Consider the following 14,634-nt stretch of genomic DNA (forward strand, 5'->3'; position numbering starts at 1 on the left):
TAATGTTAACAGCCTCAAATGTATCTCCTGCGATACCGCTGGAATCAGCCATGAAGGCAGTTTATAGAGACAGCAAACAGTTGGGGTTACACAAGTGTAATTGAGGGCAAAATCTGTCCTGACAGATCCTAGTGCTTTTTCAAAAAGGAGATGTAATTCCACACGAAATTTCTCAGATCCCCAGGAAGAATGTGTGACTTTCTTTACGGCCATGTGATTTATTTTGCTGGCCCGTGTTCTGCAGATGAAAGCTAAGGTTAAGGTTAAATAACAAGTTTGCTCTATTTATGGCGCAGGTACCTCCGTGCTATCTTTCGTAACTGCGTGATAGCTCAGGGCTGAAGGAGCTTGAAAAGCTCCTAAGTGACCCAGCGCTTTATTAATTGCCACCCAGTAATTGGGAATTCTGCTGTTGTGACAACATCCTCACCGCACCGAGCGATAAGCAGCAGCCTCAGCGTTTTATCTAGCCTTGCACTTACACATAATCCCAACTTTCTGCGCCAGCCCAGCGGCTCGACGTGAGCACCGTGGCCTGAGAGCTCTGAGGTGCCCGAGCCTCGGCGCAGACAAAGGCACAGCTGTAAAATTTTGCTCCGCTTCGCTTTAGCGCCTGCTGAGGAGACTCGAAACGCGTTCATGTGGTGACGCTGATAAACGTTTATTTATTGATGAGAACAAAACGCGGCGGAGGGGCTGTGGGAGGGCACCGTGGCCTGGGTGGCTGGGGGGCTCCGGGGGGGGTGGGTGGATTCAGAACGGGTGGGGGGCTCCAGGGTGGCTTGGGGGGGCTCCAGGACGGGTGGGGGGACGGAGGATGGGTAGGGACTCCCCCAAATCCTCTGCCCACCGCTGCCCCCCGAGGGGACACCCAATGGCAGCTCCCCCGTGGCATCATCTGGAGCCACCCCCGGGGCTGCTGCGGCGGGGCCGGGCCCCACACACCCCAGAGGGGCAGGGGAGAGCCCCCCCCAGGGCCGGGGGTCGCAGCGGGGCGCCCCGGGGCCGGGCGCTTTTTGTGGCAACCCCCCCGCCTCAGGCGGGCCGGGCCTTGCCCAGCCCTGCCCGTCCCCCCCGCTCCGCCTTCCCCTTCTTCTTTTAAATCACTTCCATCCGCTCCTCCCATTGGTCCCGGCCTCCTGCCGGGTCACGGGGCGCGGCTCCTCCTCCAATCGGCGCGCCGGATACTGGCAGGCGGCGGCTCCGGCCTGGCTGCGTTGCTGGGTGCCCGCTCGCTGCGTGCTCCGTGTGTGTGTGTGTGAGGGCAGGGAGGAGGCAGCGCCCGGCCGCTGCGCCCCACAGCCCCCGGCCCCGCTCCTTCCCCTCCCCGCCGCCGCCGCCGCCATGCCCCTGGGCCGCCGCTGAGGCACCGCGAGGGGATCTCCGCCGCCAGGCAGCCCGAGGGGAGCCGCTCCCCGCCGCCGCTTTGTCCCGGCTGCGAGAACGGAGCCGCCGCGGATGCTGTGAGCGCCGCCGAGGTACGGGGGGGAGCCCGGGGGAATGAGGGGGAGCGGGCGAGGCCCTTTCCGCCCTGCCTGGCCGCGATATGTCGCGACGAGCCGACAGGGGAGCCCCCCGGGGAGCGGGAGGGGGGAGCGGTGGGATGGTGGGGCTGTAAAGCCGGGGGTTGTGTGGGGGGGAGAGGCTCCGCTCGGCCGCTTTTTGTCCTTATTTTAATTATTATTTGCTCTCCGTCCGCACGCCGAGCCCGTATTTTGGTTTGCCAGCGAGTGGAGGAAGGGCGCTGAGAGAGCTGTGGCTGGAGAAGGAGGGCAGGGAGCGCTGAGCCCGCCCGGGTACACAAAGGAAACTGCCTCGGGGGGTAGGTGCGGAGCCACGGAGCGGGGGCACCGCGCACCCCGACCCCGTCACGACATCCCCAGTGCCGCGGGGAAGCCTTTTCTTCCCTTTATTTTTATTTTTATTGATTTTTTTTTCGTTTCTCAAGCGCGAAAGGAGACGCTCGCGATCGGAGAAGTGGTGGGAGGCAGGCAGCGGTCGAGGTGTCGCCGCCGAAACTGGCTGCTCAAGAAATCGCTGGGAAGAAAACAATGTGATTCATTGTTGGAGCGCCTTTCCCCTCAGACTTATTTTCGCACGCTGGCTGCAGTTATTTTTGATTTACTGACTTCTTATGCGGAGTTTTTCCTGGAAGCGGCAATGTTCTTGGGGGCGAGGAGCTCGGAATATTTTTATGCAGTCAGCGGGCTAAGGTCTGAGGTCTGTTTACTCCTGAGTTTCACTGACCAGTTACTGAAAGCAATGGTGTTATTTTGCGTGCGCAGGGGTGTAACTGAAACGAGAAGCCTCATCCAGCAGTCCTTAATGCTATAATTCGGTAAGAATGATGGCTCTCTCGGAACAAACCTGAAGTGACACAATTCCCGTAGCATGCCCCCTCTTAAATGCAAATTTTTAACCAGATAAAAACAAACGTTGTGTCAAAAGGAGTACGGATTGTAAAAGGCGTGTGCCAAATATTCAGATTAATGGGTGATGTACGGTGGTTTTTGTAGCCCTAGTATTACCAGGCAAACATTTGTTTTGTGTACGCTGCTCCCTTAGAACTGAGAAATCCATGGTGGCTGCGAGGGGTGGCAGCATCTCTGTGATAATAAAAGCACTTCTGGTAAACGCATCTTATCTTGCCTTTCCTCCCTGAGCTCGTCCTGTAAAATTAGGAACCTGGGCTGGATTCGGTGGCCTGGTTTGGATGAGTGGCGATTGGGGAGATTTGTCTGGTTGGTTGGTGAGGTCTGGAGGGGAGAGAGGGAGGTGGATGCACACAATGCCCAGGCTTGCGAGCTCATTGTTCTTTGCCGTATACTCTGCTGTGTTTGGGACTCTGCTCTCACGCAAACACGACCTCTTTTTCCTTGGGCAGTGAAAGGCAGGGAACGGGAGGCATTTTCTACCTTTCCTCCTTCTCCGGAGTGGCCTTTTGGTAACCTCGTGGAAAGCCAAAATAGTAAATTAGAAGCTAAAGGATGCCAAAACGTTCTGTACGTTCTTCCCTCCTCCCCTCCCAGCGCTGGCTCGGCTTCTTTCTCTGTAAGTGAATGTATAAAGAAAGAGGGAGCACATGAGGTGAGACTCTGAAGCACACTCTTTTGAACCCCTCTCAACTTTCTTTCATGTTCTGCCTTCTCCCCTCCACCCCCGGTGAAAAGCCTAGCTAGCCTGCAATAAAAATCCTTCCTCGTGAGGTCTGTGTGTTGGCTTTGGGATGTTTGGTCTGGGGGCACGTGTAAAGGGAGACCGCTGCCAAGGGAGAAGGCTTTAGAGAAATGTGTTGGGATGATGAAAGTAAAAGGAAGCGTACAGAGCCTGGAAGGTGATTTCAGTGTAGACATAGTTTCCTTTCTTGATGATCATTTAATGACTTTTGTTTTTACAGCAGCATCTGTAAAAACAAAAACAATTACGGTGTGTACTGAAGCTGTGAAAAGCGACTGCTGCGCGAGGGCTTGAGCTGCTCCACAGATCATGTTATCAAGCCTCATGTAAAGCCTCCCCCGGCTTCCCGATAACTTTAACTGGCTGATGATATCGAGGTATGCAGAAGAGGGAAAGAAATAGCATGTGGGTGTGAGGAATAGATGCCAGTGTGTTAGATCCCTTGGAAAAAGTGTACTGAGAGTAGGCAGCAGTGACTGTCATAGCTTAACGGAGCATTGACTGAACGGTGAAGCTTCTAAGTTGTTTCTGACTCTTTAGCAGGCTTTGTTGTTTGACTGGGGTAAACGGCTTCTTCCTTCTGCTTCCCTACCCAAATAAAGCGTGCTGATTGCCCCTGGGTTGAGGGCACTTCTTTTTATTGTTCTGCCACTCGCGTAGCTTTGGTTGTGGCTACAGCATGATTGTAGGTCATTGTCTGCGCCGATGCTATGGCTTGAGCTCAGGGAGAGGTCCAGTGGCATACTCCTGTTGCCTCTCCGGCTTTATGATTCCTTTGGCATGTGGATTTATGCTCTGGAGCGACCGAGAGGGGGATAACTCTCCGTCTGGACAAAGCCCTTGATAGCCCTGCGCGAAATGGCATGCGTTTCTCGGGCAGAAAAGGTGAGTGGAGCTGGGAGAGACAGACCTGCCTTAAGCAGTAATTATGTAGCTGGGTTAAAAAATGGTGATTTCATTGAATCTGGGAGTTCATTTAACTGTAGTGGGGTTTTTTGTATGCATGCAGAAGTCTGTCTGGTGGAGTTGTGGGTAGAGGCTCTGTGCTGCCGCAGCACAGGGCTAATAATCAACAACAGTCACGGTTGCGAAGAGCTGTGCTATGTTTAATTCTTGATGCTGATTACAGCTTAGGTGAGAAAAATGATATTCTGCCGTTGCTATTTTACTAATCGGTATTTTAAATAACGTGCTGTTTGTAAACTTACTGTCATAGCCACAAAATGCGTCTCTCTGTCCTAGCCATACTGGGTGGTTGGTGTGCCCATAAAGAAGTTATTTTACTTTTGGGAGTGGGAGGGGGAAAATTGTGCCATGAGCATACAGAATTTTGCAAGCCCGTGTTACTGGCTGTGTAATAGCACAGCAGAACCTGTGTTATCTTCTCAGCAGAGCTGTTCATACATTAAGATTGCCCGAGGGTAGCTTTGATTTCATTACCTGCCATATTTAAGGGCACTGTAAGCTTCAGTGACACGCTGTGCTCCGTGGTGTTGGCATGTGAACGCGGTGCTGGATTTGTAGTTAATTTCTGATTTATAAGAAATGAGGATGATTGGGAAACAGTTAGGATGTTATACTGACACGAGTGAGCATCTGCACACATCTAAAAAAATAAAAGACAGTTCCCTAACTTTGTGATGTCCATTTTTATTTATTTATTAAGCTGGTGGCCTGGTTAGGCTGGCTATTTTTAAGTTTCAGCTATTTTTCACTCTGGTTCTGCTATGGAAATGTATTGTAATTGGTTGAGTTGCGTGAAGTCCACACAAATCATCTTTCTTGACTTAAAAGGGGTAAGTGGTATCCGACGGCAGCTGAGATTTAAATCAATAGGCTCAAAAGAAGGCATGTATAAATCAAAACAAAACATCAACACCAAACTATCTTGTAACTCAGAGCACAAACAGTTCATCTGAGATCTGTTTGTTTAGTCTGTGTGTGTGTGTTCAGAGCTGCTTGAAACGAGCCTTGTGTCCCACTAACGTGGAGTTGGTCTGTTGCACCGGGGCAGTAGGAAAATACGTGAGGCTGGCACTGGTGCAGAAGGCATCACGAGGAGGTCTGCTTGTGGTTATGTGGGCTTTGGAGGTGATGTTGCTAGGAAGGAAACGGAGCCCCTTCGTGGGGCGATGGGAGGCGTTGGGGAGCAGGAGCCACAACGCGGTATTGTGCTCTTTCTGTTGGGCTGCCAGCAGCATTTTACACAAGCTTTTATAACGCTGGTAGCTGTGCCCAACTGCTCTTTTCAGAGGGCCTGATGTATGAACAAAGGAGCAAACAAGATATGAATACTGCGCTGGCTCCTTTTGATTTCAGAGTCTACTGAGGCAGAGAATTGCTGTAAGTGACTGAAAAAACAAACAGATTGAAATATTAGCTGACTATTCCCATTTCAGTAGGTTTTTTTAAAACAAATGTCTGTGCAGTTAGTTCACTGAGCATCCAGAATAGCGCGCTGACCTGGGGAAAAGTGAAACTAGCGTGGGTGCAAACATCAGTTTTCTCTCGGTGCCTAACGGGGACGGTGATGGCCCTTTTTTGGGGGGAATTCTTAGAAAAGTGTGCATGAAATGCACTGTATCAGAGCTGGTGGTGCTTCTCTGAAACGGATGCATGAAGGGTTGTATGCATAAAGGATTTTTGGCACCTTAATTCTGGTAAAAGTGCAGCTCTGAAAGTATAGAGCAACATAAGTAGTGCATGCATTTGTTAAATTCAAAAGTGAATTTTACAAGTGAGTTACTGAAAACCAGGTAATTCTTTGAACACATGCGTTGTCTTTTGTTCCTACAGAGCATGAATGAGAGGTTAGTTAACTGTTGGAAAACTGAAGGTAAATGGAAGAAAATGAGGGCTTGTTAATTCTGAGGTCTTAGTTACTTTAAGTATTCTACTTGAGTATATTTAAAAAAAAAAACTGTTACTGTGGTGTTATTTATCCCCGATACTGAGTCAGTTTTGGCCTGTTTCAGCTACGTAGCGAGATTTCCTTCACAATTGTGCCTGTGATGTGGTGTTTTCTAGCGCGTGCACTGAAGGTTGCAGTGTAAATTTATTTCCCTGACCGGCAGTACTAATGGTGCTCGTGTCCTAGTAATTCTTCTTAGGAGGCAGAGCTTGCAAGTCCTGAGGCTTGCCCCCTCCATCACCAGTTCCTTCTTCTCTCTCCCCGTCCTTCGTAACAGCTGAAGGGGCCAACGGCCTCGATGTGCCGTATACTGAGTAGTGAAGCTTAAAATGCCGGGTTCAGTCTGGGCCATGCCTTAGCGGGGATGTAATTAGAGATTTGTTTTCCCTATCAATTTGCTGGTTTGCACAAAACTTTGGGGAATGTCGGTTATTGCTGGGATGACTGTCATGGCAGGCTTGGTTGAAATTTATCGTGCACAAAAGTTACTTGCAAGGAATGGGAGGATAAGGGCTTGAGGAGGGGGAGGAAATGAGGGGATTATGGAGGTTTTTTTCCTCCAAGGGACCAGAAAGAAAGAGAAAGGAAGTTGTCTCACCTCATGCTCATAAATATTTCTGTCCATGGCAGTTTCTCATTTACGCTCATCTTTTCTGATAGTCAACCATTTTGGGGTGGAAACAGCCAATTTCTTGGGTACTTTGGCCCATCTTCCTGCAGATGGAAGTATTCTTAGTGAGCAGCTGGTCTGGGAGCAGGCATCTCATACAAATGATGATTGAGATACGTGGGGGGAACGTTCATGTTATATTACGCTAAAAAATAATGGAAATGATAGGGAGCAGAATTTCTTACTTGTGAGAAATCCCTGTTAAAATCTCAGAAAAGCAAGCTTTTGTTTGGTTTGACGTGGCTCTGGGTGTGTTTTTATACCAACTCTCCAACAAATGACTTATTGTGAGCCTGACGCAGCTGAGGGGACAGAAAAATGAAGAGCTGCTAGATCCTGTTTGATCTCGGTTGTCTTGTAAGTGATGTTTATTAAAATTCTTAAGCAGATATTATGCGTTGAGCTCTTGATCCTACAGACAGATCTCTGTACATGGAGTCCTGCCAGTCCGAATGTGTGTAGGGGAATGGATGGAGGGAATCTCTGCCTGGGGGGACTGATGATCATGCGTACTGTACGTTTAACCTGTATCTATTTGTGCCCAAGACCTGGTAAGGGCTCATTAAGGAGCTCGCGCAGAATAAGTTGCAGTGGAACTTAATGAATGTTCGCAGCTCTACAGCAAGCGCTGGCTCCTAATGGCAGCATCCGTGAGGTGCCATTTATCTTTCCCTGAAGGACAGGTAACTTCAGGCAGCCCTGTTTACTTCTTTCCTTCAGTAAATGGCTCTGGGCACTTAGCACAGAGTGGCTGTGACCCGTGGGACCTCGTCTGTGCCTTTATGCCTTGAGTCAGCAGTCTGTCATACTGCTCACACGTAACCACCTACGTGCTACGTGAATTGCCACATTATCTTGTTTTGGGTAGTATCCTGACAAAAGGTGATTGTCGTTTTGGCAACAGAAGCTCTAGAGGAGAGAAGTTTTAAGTTCCTTTAAGTGAGAAGCTGTTCAAAGTGTGTGTAGGCTGCGGGAGAGCTGCGATGTGTTGTGGCTGGTAACCTCGTGGTGTTCGAGCCGCTGCTGGAGGCGTTGAGGCAGACCTGTGATGCCAGAGATCGGTCACTTCAGTGCTGCCTGTGAAATCGCTGCGGTGTCTAGCAGGAGCTTGTAAGACTACATATACCCTGCTTTAAACCTCAGTACTTCTTATAGCTATGTGGCTGTGTCGCAATATAAAGTGGGATGAGCTAGGCTTAGGAATACCGGCGTGGTGGAATAGGCAATTGAACCAGTCTGATGGTCCCCGTAAGAAGCTCAGCGTTTTAGGCAACCAGTTTATTCCCTGGTTTGAAGAGGGATGGCAAGTTCAGTTAGTTATTAACTACGTGTTATAGTATATTGAGGTATCAGAAGGTTAGTGCTGGATGTCAACATTAGTAAATATTTAGGAATTTTGAATCTTCAAAAAAAAAAAAGTACGTGTGACATTAACCTGCGAACACCAGCAACCACGAGGGGCTGGAATACATGGTGTCATTGTGAAAACACCTCTTTATTTCTTCCTTGATTTAGGAGTCTTCATCCATTCACGCACGTTAACATGAAAAGTGGCATGAACGTGAAAGAAGAAAGCGACAGCACATCATAGAATTTAAAGTGCCATAAGGGCTGTGTTTCTTCAAGACACTCTGCCCCATGAAAAAGAAAATCCTGGAGCATAGGCAGCCAGGGCCTTTAGCTTTGCTTAGAATTCAGAATTCTGGGCATGTGAGAAGGTTCTGCAGAGCAAATGTTTCATGGTGATAGCGTGGACATGCACAGTTACGGCTTTTTCCCACACCTCTGACTAAAGAGTGGCTCAGAGCTTGGAGTTGAACTGAACTGCTTTTCTGTTAAGCTTTTCTGCTGTGTGTGGGGTTTTCTTGTTTGTTGGAAATAATGGTGCTCATCTGTTCTTTGGAAGGTTCTCACCCACGACGATGGCTTAACCTGTTTCTTGCAATTCTCCCCGTGTTGCTTTATAATTCTTCTGTTGATTTTCTGTCTACAGTAGCCTTAAAGCAGATACTTCACTCCTTGTTCAGGTGCATCAGCTTCACTGGGGTCATAATTTAATGTAATTTAGAACTTTAGCATGAACTTCTGCTTCATGGGAGAACTTAGATGGGTGAAGTTGCTTAAAATTTACCTGGTTAAAGCTCAACATCTGACAAGATTCTGCAAAAGAAAGCTTCGCCTCTCTCCTTATTGTTAGTTCATTTTAAAATGGGGGAAAGACGACAGGTTCTTAAGGGGAACAAAACACACCCGACAGTAGTTCAGCCACCAACTCTTCTGGTACGTGTCTCTGTGCCAGAATGATACATCTTACGTAAAAATGAATGCGGTGCCTCCATTAGAGATCTTCTAATGAGGTCGGTGCAGGAAACTTAAACACTTAATCCTCATTTTTACAAACTGGGAGAGAGATGCAGAAATCTAATTTATGTCTCCAAGGTCATTCATTTTCACTTCACAAAGCTTAATAGACCTGCCTTTGACCATTGAATTATGGTGCTTGCCCTCTAACACGAACCTTTAAGATGAGAAACTTTACTTGATAAAAGATGAACTTAAAGGTACCTGTACTCCTGAAGATTTCTGAGAGTCAAATGCCCAGCTAGTGAGTGCCATCAGGGGATAAAACGGCTTACCTTAGGGCTGTTTTGAGCTGTGCTTTTAATTTTTGATATATATTGTTTCTTGAGACTTCAGCTACAGACTTATTATCACACACAAGTTTATTTGATATTACTGGGAACAAAATCCAAATGGTCAAGTGTTTAGTGAAGTAAAACCCAATTTTTTTGATAACTTGCTGTGATTTGACCCTGGTGTCTGTGGTTAATCAAGGTAATCTTCTCCCTTCTTGTTCTTCAGAGCAGTTTCCATGGTAAATTTTATATTCCCTGATTGATTCAACTGAACCCTGTGCAGAAGCTCTGGAAGGCTTTCAGATGATGACAGTAGAGACACGGTTTATGGCTGATCTTGTGTTGGCTGGCCAAAGCTAGAGCAGGATATTGTTCCAGAGGTTAAGCTCTAAATCAAAGGGATTGAGAGAGAAGGACAAAATGTGGATAACCCACTGAAGGAAGAAATGTGGGTGGAGTGCGGTAATGCAAGCGGTTCTCCTAAGCCACAGAGGAAAATAAAACAGCATAACGTCTGAATAAAGGGAATATGGATTTAGGGCTTTTGTTCGTACACAGTGTCGTGGTGTAGAGGGGATTTTGCAACGCATGCTTCTGGATGATGGTCTGAATAATGTTGGGATTAGAAGAGGGCTAGTCAACTGCTACCATACGCTCTTGAAAGAGAAGTTAGGCCGCATCCAGGTCCTCTTCTGACCTGCTGAAATGCTTGTGGCTACTGTTCAAATGCTTTCATCAAAGCTTTGAGGCCCTGTAGGAGTACAAGCTGCTAGTAGTGGCAAATCAACTTTCTTAATGGTAGAAATGCATAGGGAGGAGCTAGAACCATCAGTGACACTTTGCTGGACACCAAATGCCCATTAGCAATTGGTATGGTTTGCAATATATTTGTTTTTATGGCTTTTATTCTTTCATAATTATGCCAATTTCCATGCTGTGGACTTTGGGATTCTAGCTGCTGTTAGTGTTTTTTGGCCGTTAGTGTGTTTGAGGACACGCTCCTTTTCCATCAGTCTGAGTCGCTGTTACTGCTGTTACTGCTACCTTCGGCGGCTGGCGTCGTTAGGTGCAGCTCTGTGAGCAGCGTATCTGCTCGTTTTTCTGCTCGGAAAAAGTCATTTGATTCTTATTTCCTGCTTCTCCTCGTGTTGAATAGACTTAGTCTTTTATTGTTGAATTTTATTGTCTAACGGCATGCCTCTCTTTCCACGTCTGTAATATACGAAACAAATGGAACTGGCTCCACTTGTACTCGCATTGTATGTCGCTGCTCTCCACGCAGGCTTACTGCAATTCATGAGAGCCCTGTTCTCTTTCCTAATTATTCATCAAATAACTACTTGCATAGCTTTTTGTCCCAAAGTACAAGTTTAGGAAGTATTATGTGGAAGGTAATTACTTTTGTGTATGTATAGTGAAGCCTTCTGAGTCCTGATAAATTATATTCACGTTTTTCCTTGCTGGGATTTTTCTGAGGCCCTAGTACACGTGTTGGAAATAGAAAGAAAGGCTGGGAGGGCTTGTTAATGAATGAGGCCTCTTGTTTGTAACATCCTGTTGGAAATTTAACGTGTTTCCTGTATTAAATTCCACAGATATTTTAATAAGGTCACATATTTAATTCCTGGAGATGGTAAAATGCCGTGCTGCAAGTCGACAGTGAGAGAGGCTGGGAAGATTGCACGTTGTTCATCCACAGCAAGGATTTAGATGGTGTTGGTATTGCAGTATTTGGGTTGTGCTCCTGGCACTTCGAATAACTTGTTGCATGACCTTGAGCTCAACTCACAGCGCTTGTTTTTATTTTCTGCTTCTGAAATAGGTGTGATGATACACGGTCAGTGTTACCAGGAGGTTTTAGAGATGCTGAGCAGTAGGAAAAGGCTTGGCTTGATATTTCAGAAACGAGCAAATCTGTGCTGTGGCAAACCTTTAGCTTTCTGCCTATGGTATATAGTTTTTTTTTTAGGACTAGAAAGCTTTGAAATGATGAAATATGCGGGGAGTTACCTTTTCTTGCATTTGTTGCATCTTGGTGCATCATTGTTACCTACTGATACTTGTCTGTTTCAAAGCAGTGGAGGATCTCCTGATAACAGGAGCTGAAGAAAACACCTGGTTCTCTCTTCTTGAAGGGAAGTTATTCTCCCTGGTTTATAAATGACTGTTCTGCTAGCTGCCAGATTTTAATTGTTTTAAAATTTCTAGCTGAGGCTCTCAGAAGTGTTTTAGACCACAAATCTTTTCCTGATAAAGTTGGCATTTAAAATAAGCTTTGTATGGATTACTGTAACTTCGTACTCCCTGGCTTATTTATTTGGTTTTTTAGCAGAAAATACAGGCCTTGATGCTTTGTAAGAGCAGGATGTCTCTCAGGTATTGCTAATGGGGAGCTCCTCTCCTTAGTCTCCCTCTTGTTGCTAATTGACTCTTTGCTCGTTCTGAATCAATACTGGAAATACGTTCTGAGTAACGTTCCCTCCACCTCCTTCAAGCATATGAAATAGGGATTTTGCTTTCAGGTGTACAGAGGTGGAGATATAAATGTTGGATGAGTTTTCTGAGATGGAAAGAGGTGAAGTCGCCCATTAGTAAGCTAAGGAAAGCCAGGAGGTTGTTCTCTACGTACGTTTGCTTTTGATGAAGGTGTTTTTTCGAAACGAGTTTAGTAGGAAGGCAAGCTCAATCTCATTTAAATGTGGTTCTTTAAAATCAGTATGTGGTTCAGTGGGTGTGTGGAAAAGCCTGAAATTCTCATTCTCTAGCCCTTTTTGATGGGGAAGGTGAAGAGGAGGGAAGGGCTCCAGAGAGGAGACTGAAGGAGGCGAGATGCTTGCAGTGCAGAAAACAGATCCTTCTGTGATCTGGGCAGCTTTCTGTCTGAGGTGCAGCCAGGCCTGTTCTCTGGCTGGGTGTGTGGCCTTGAGCTCACGGAGCCTTTCTCTCCAGTCTATGCTTAGGAGAAGAGGTGGTGGTGGTGATCAGCTGGTCACAACTAAACATGAAATACTCGTTAAAAGAAAACTCGATGCCATACAAGCAGTTATCATGGAGCATGTCTGAGGGATGGGGAGAGGGTTTCTTTCTCTTTCCCTCATTTTCTGACAGTATTAGGCATGCGTAGGCATGAGCTGTCGAATGTGGTTTTTCTCTGCTAGCGTCCACTGAAAGAAAAGGAAGATGATGTCCGTTGTGTTTGTGTTCCGTACTACAACAATGCAGAATGACACCAGACTTTACAAGATGCCTTAAAACTACCACTTGGCTGTGGCAGCAGAGCCCTTAGTTTCCTTTTGTACTTGGACTTGGTCTGATGCTTTCCTGTCTAAACTTTATGCTGTAACTAAAGAGCTGTTTGATTTCATTTAAACTTATTTTTTTCTGCACTCTGCTGTGCCTGGCTTCTACTATGTCTTAGCTGTATTTTTTTCTGTGCTTACTTTTCAGTGATTTTTTTTTGGGGTATGTGTGTGTGTTACTGGCTTTTATTTGCTTTCTCTCTGTTTGTTTTGTTCCAGAAGACTTTATGAAACTTGAGGGTTTTCCTGTAACTTGCAATTCCATTTAGGGTTGTTGCTTTGCAGCCGTTGTCGCCGTGTATTGCCCGTACAAGATCTGAAGACTCTGAGAGCTTCCTAGTTGTGTAATAGCGAGAGAAGGACCCCTGAAAGTCATCTTCGTTGATGCATTTCAGTACAGCTAGTTGCCCATTAAAATTATCTCCCTTGGAATCTTGTTTTTAGCTGCTCCATTCTTGACATGCTTTAAAAAAAAAAGGGGGAAGGATTTGAATGGCAGCAAGGGTTGAAGATAATTGGTAAGCCAGTGTGTTGCCTTTGTCCTCATTGTGTACCTTTGGTACTGGCTGCGGTCCATTTCAAATCTGTCTTTTAAGAAATCATCACAAAATCTTAATCTCAAATATATCAAATTATGTCATTGAGGGAAAAAAATATTTAACCGATCAGCTTGGCTGAGCCCCCTGATGTTTGATACTCTGCTCTTTGCTTTCTTCTCTACTGATGAAAATGTAGCAGTAGAAGGCTTTGGGTCTAGACTTTATTTTTAAAACCTTAACAGAAAGGTTTCCTTGAAAGCATCAGAATTTACCCTGAACGTGTGGTGGGGTCTGGACACATGAGGCTCTCTGTATCAGTAAAACCTTGTCCTACGCCCCCGACTACTGTATGTATTTTGCATCCAAAATGCTTTACTCTGTAAGAATGATGCGGGGCAAGGAGAGTCGATCAACAAACGTGGCACTGGGAAGAGCCCCAGGGCCGAGCTGAGGCACCTGAACAACTTACGGACCAGCTGTCGAGAGGCCTTGGGGGAAGGACTGCTTCCTCCCCTCCAGCGGTTGTGTTCAGGCAAACATCTTCGTATAAAAGGTATTTGAAATTGAGAAAGTAATGGGTTTCTGTGAGAAGACCTCTCTGGGTAGTGTCACTTACACGTCCCTTTGAGATCGTTGCCCGCTTAGTTCCTTGATGCTAACAATTCTCAGGATCATCAGTTCCTGCCTGCCGAAATGGGACTTCAGGGGCCAGTCATCCATAGCACAGTCTGATTCCTGGAGCCGTGGAAAAATGTCTTCTGTTTCAAAGGACTGCAGACGCTAAAAGTGTTTGTCAGAAAGAGCTTGCAGAGCGTGGCATGTGGCTGATATGCTTGCTCTACTGATTTGATTACCTATGAATTTGGACTGTAGATAAATTGGCTGTCAGGGTGGGCTGTAAGTGCTGTCTCTATAGCACAGTACAATTATATTCCTTTTTTTTTTTTAAACCACTGGTATCAAAACAAACCTCTGCTTCTCTGGGGACTGAACATTGCCGAAGCTTGTATTGGAGGTTTTCACATTAGTGCGAAACTGCTCAGAGATAAGGGTGTGCAAAATGTCTGACATTAGGGGGTAGCACTGGGCAATGAAATGGAGCAAATCATTTAAGAGGAGTGATAGCTGAGATGGGCTATTGCAGTGCAGCGTGTGGAGAACTTCCTACCAGCTACAGCGCCCCTCCCAAGCCCTTCAGGAGCTGTGTATCCATCCCAGTTACACTTGTCTGTTATCATTTGTTGACTATATTCCTGAAAAGGCAGAGCCTTTCAGTAAGGTTTGCTTTTTTTGACAGCGCTGGTGCCCACATTTCTCTGTATTGGTAACTTGTATCTGAAACTTGATGATCTCGTGTAGGAGGGGAAAAATATTTGCTATGCATTTAATTCTCAGTGAAATG

At 46.4% G+C, this 14,634-nt stretch overlaps 1 protein-coding gene across 2 annotated transcripts in view; it reads left to right on the forward strand.

Annotated features, from left to right (window-relative positions):
* The first annotated feature begins 1,103 nt into the window (after positions 1–1,103).
* Positions 1,104–14,634, forward strand: part of RERE (arginine-glutamic acid dipeptide repeats) — a 232,806-nt gene continuing 219,275 nt past the window's right edge. For both annotated transcript variants that reach the window (XM_080563755.1, XM_080563751.1), the window contains exon 1: positions 1,104–1,478. The gene's annotated coding sequence lies outside the window, so the exon portion shown is untranslated. The remainder of the gene's footprint in view (positions 1,479–14,634) is intronic.

The sequence above is a fragment of the Anser brachyrhynchus genome, assembly GCF_964034855.1.
Source record: "Anser brachyrhynchus genome assembly, chromosome: 21".
Taxonomy (NCBI): Eukaryota; Metazoa; Chordata; class Aves; order Anseriformes; family Anatidae; genus Anser; species Anser brachyrhynchus.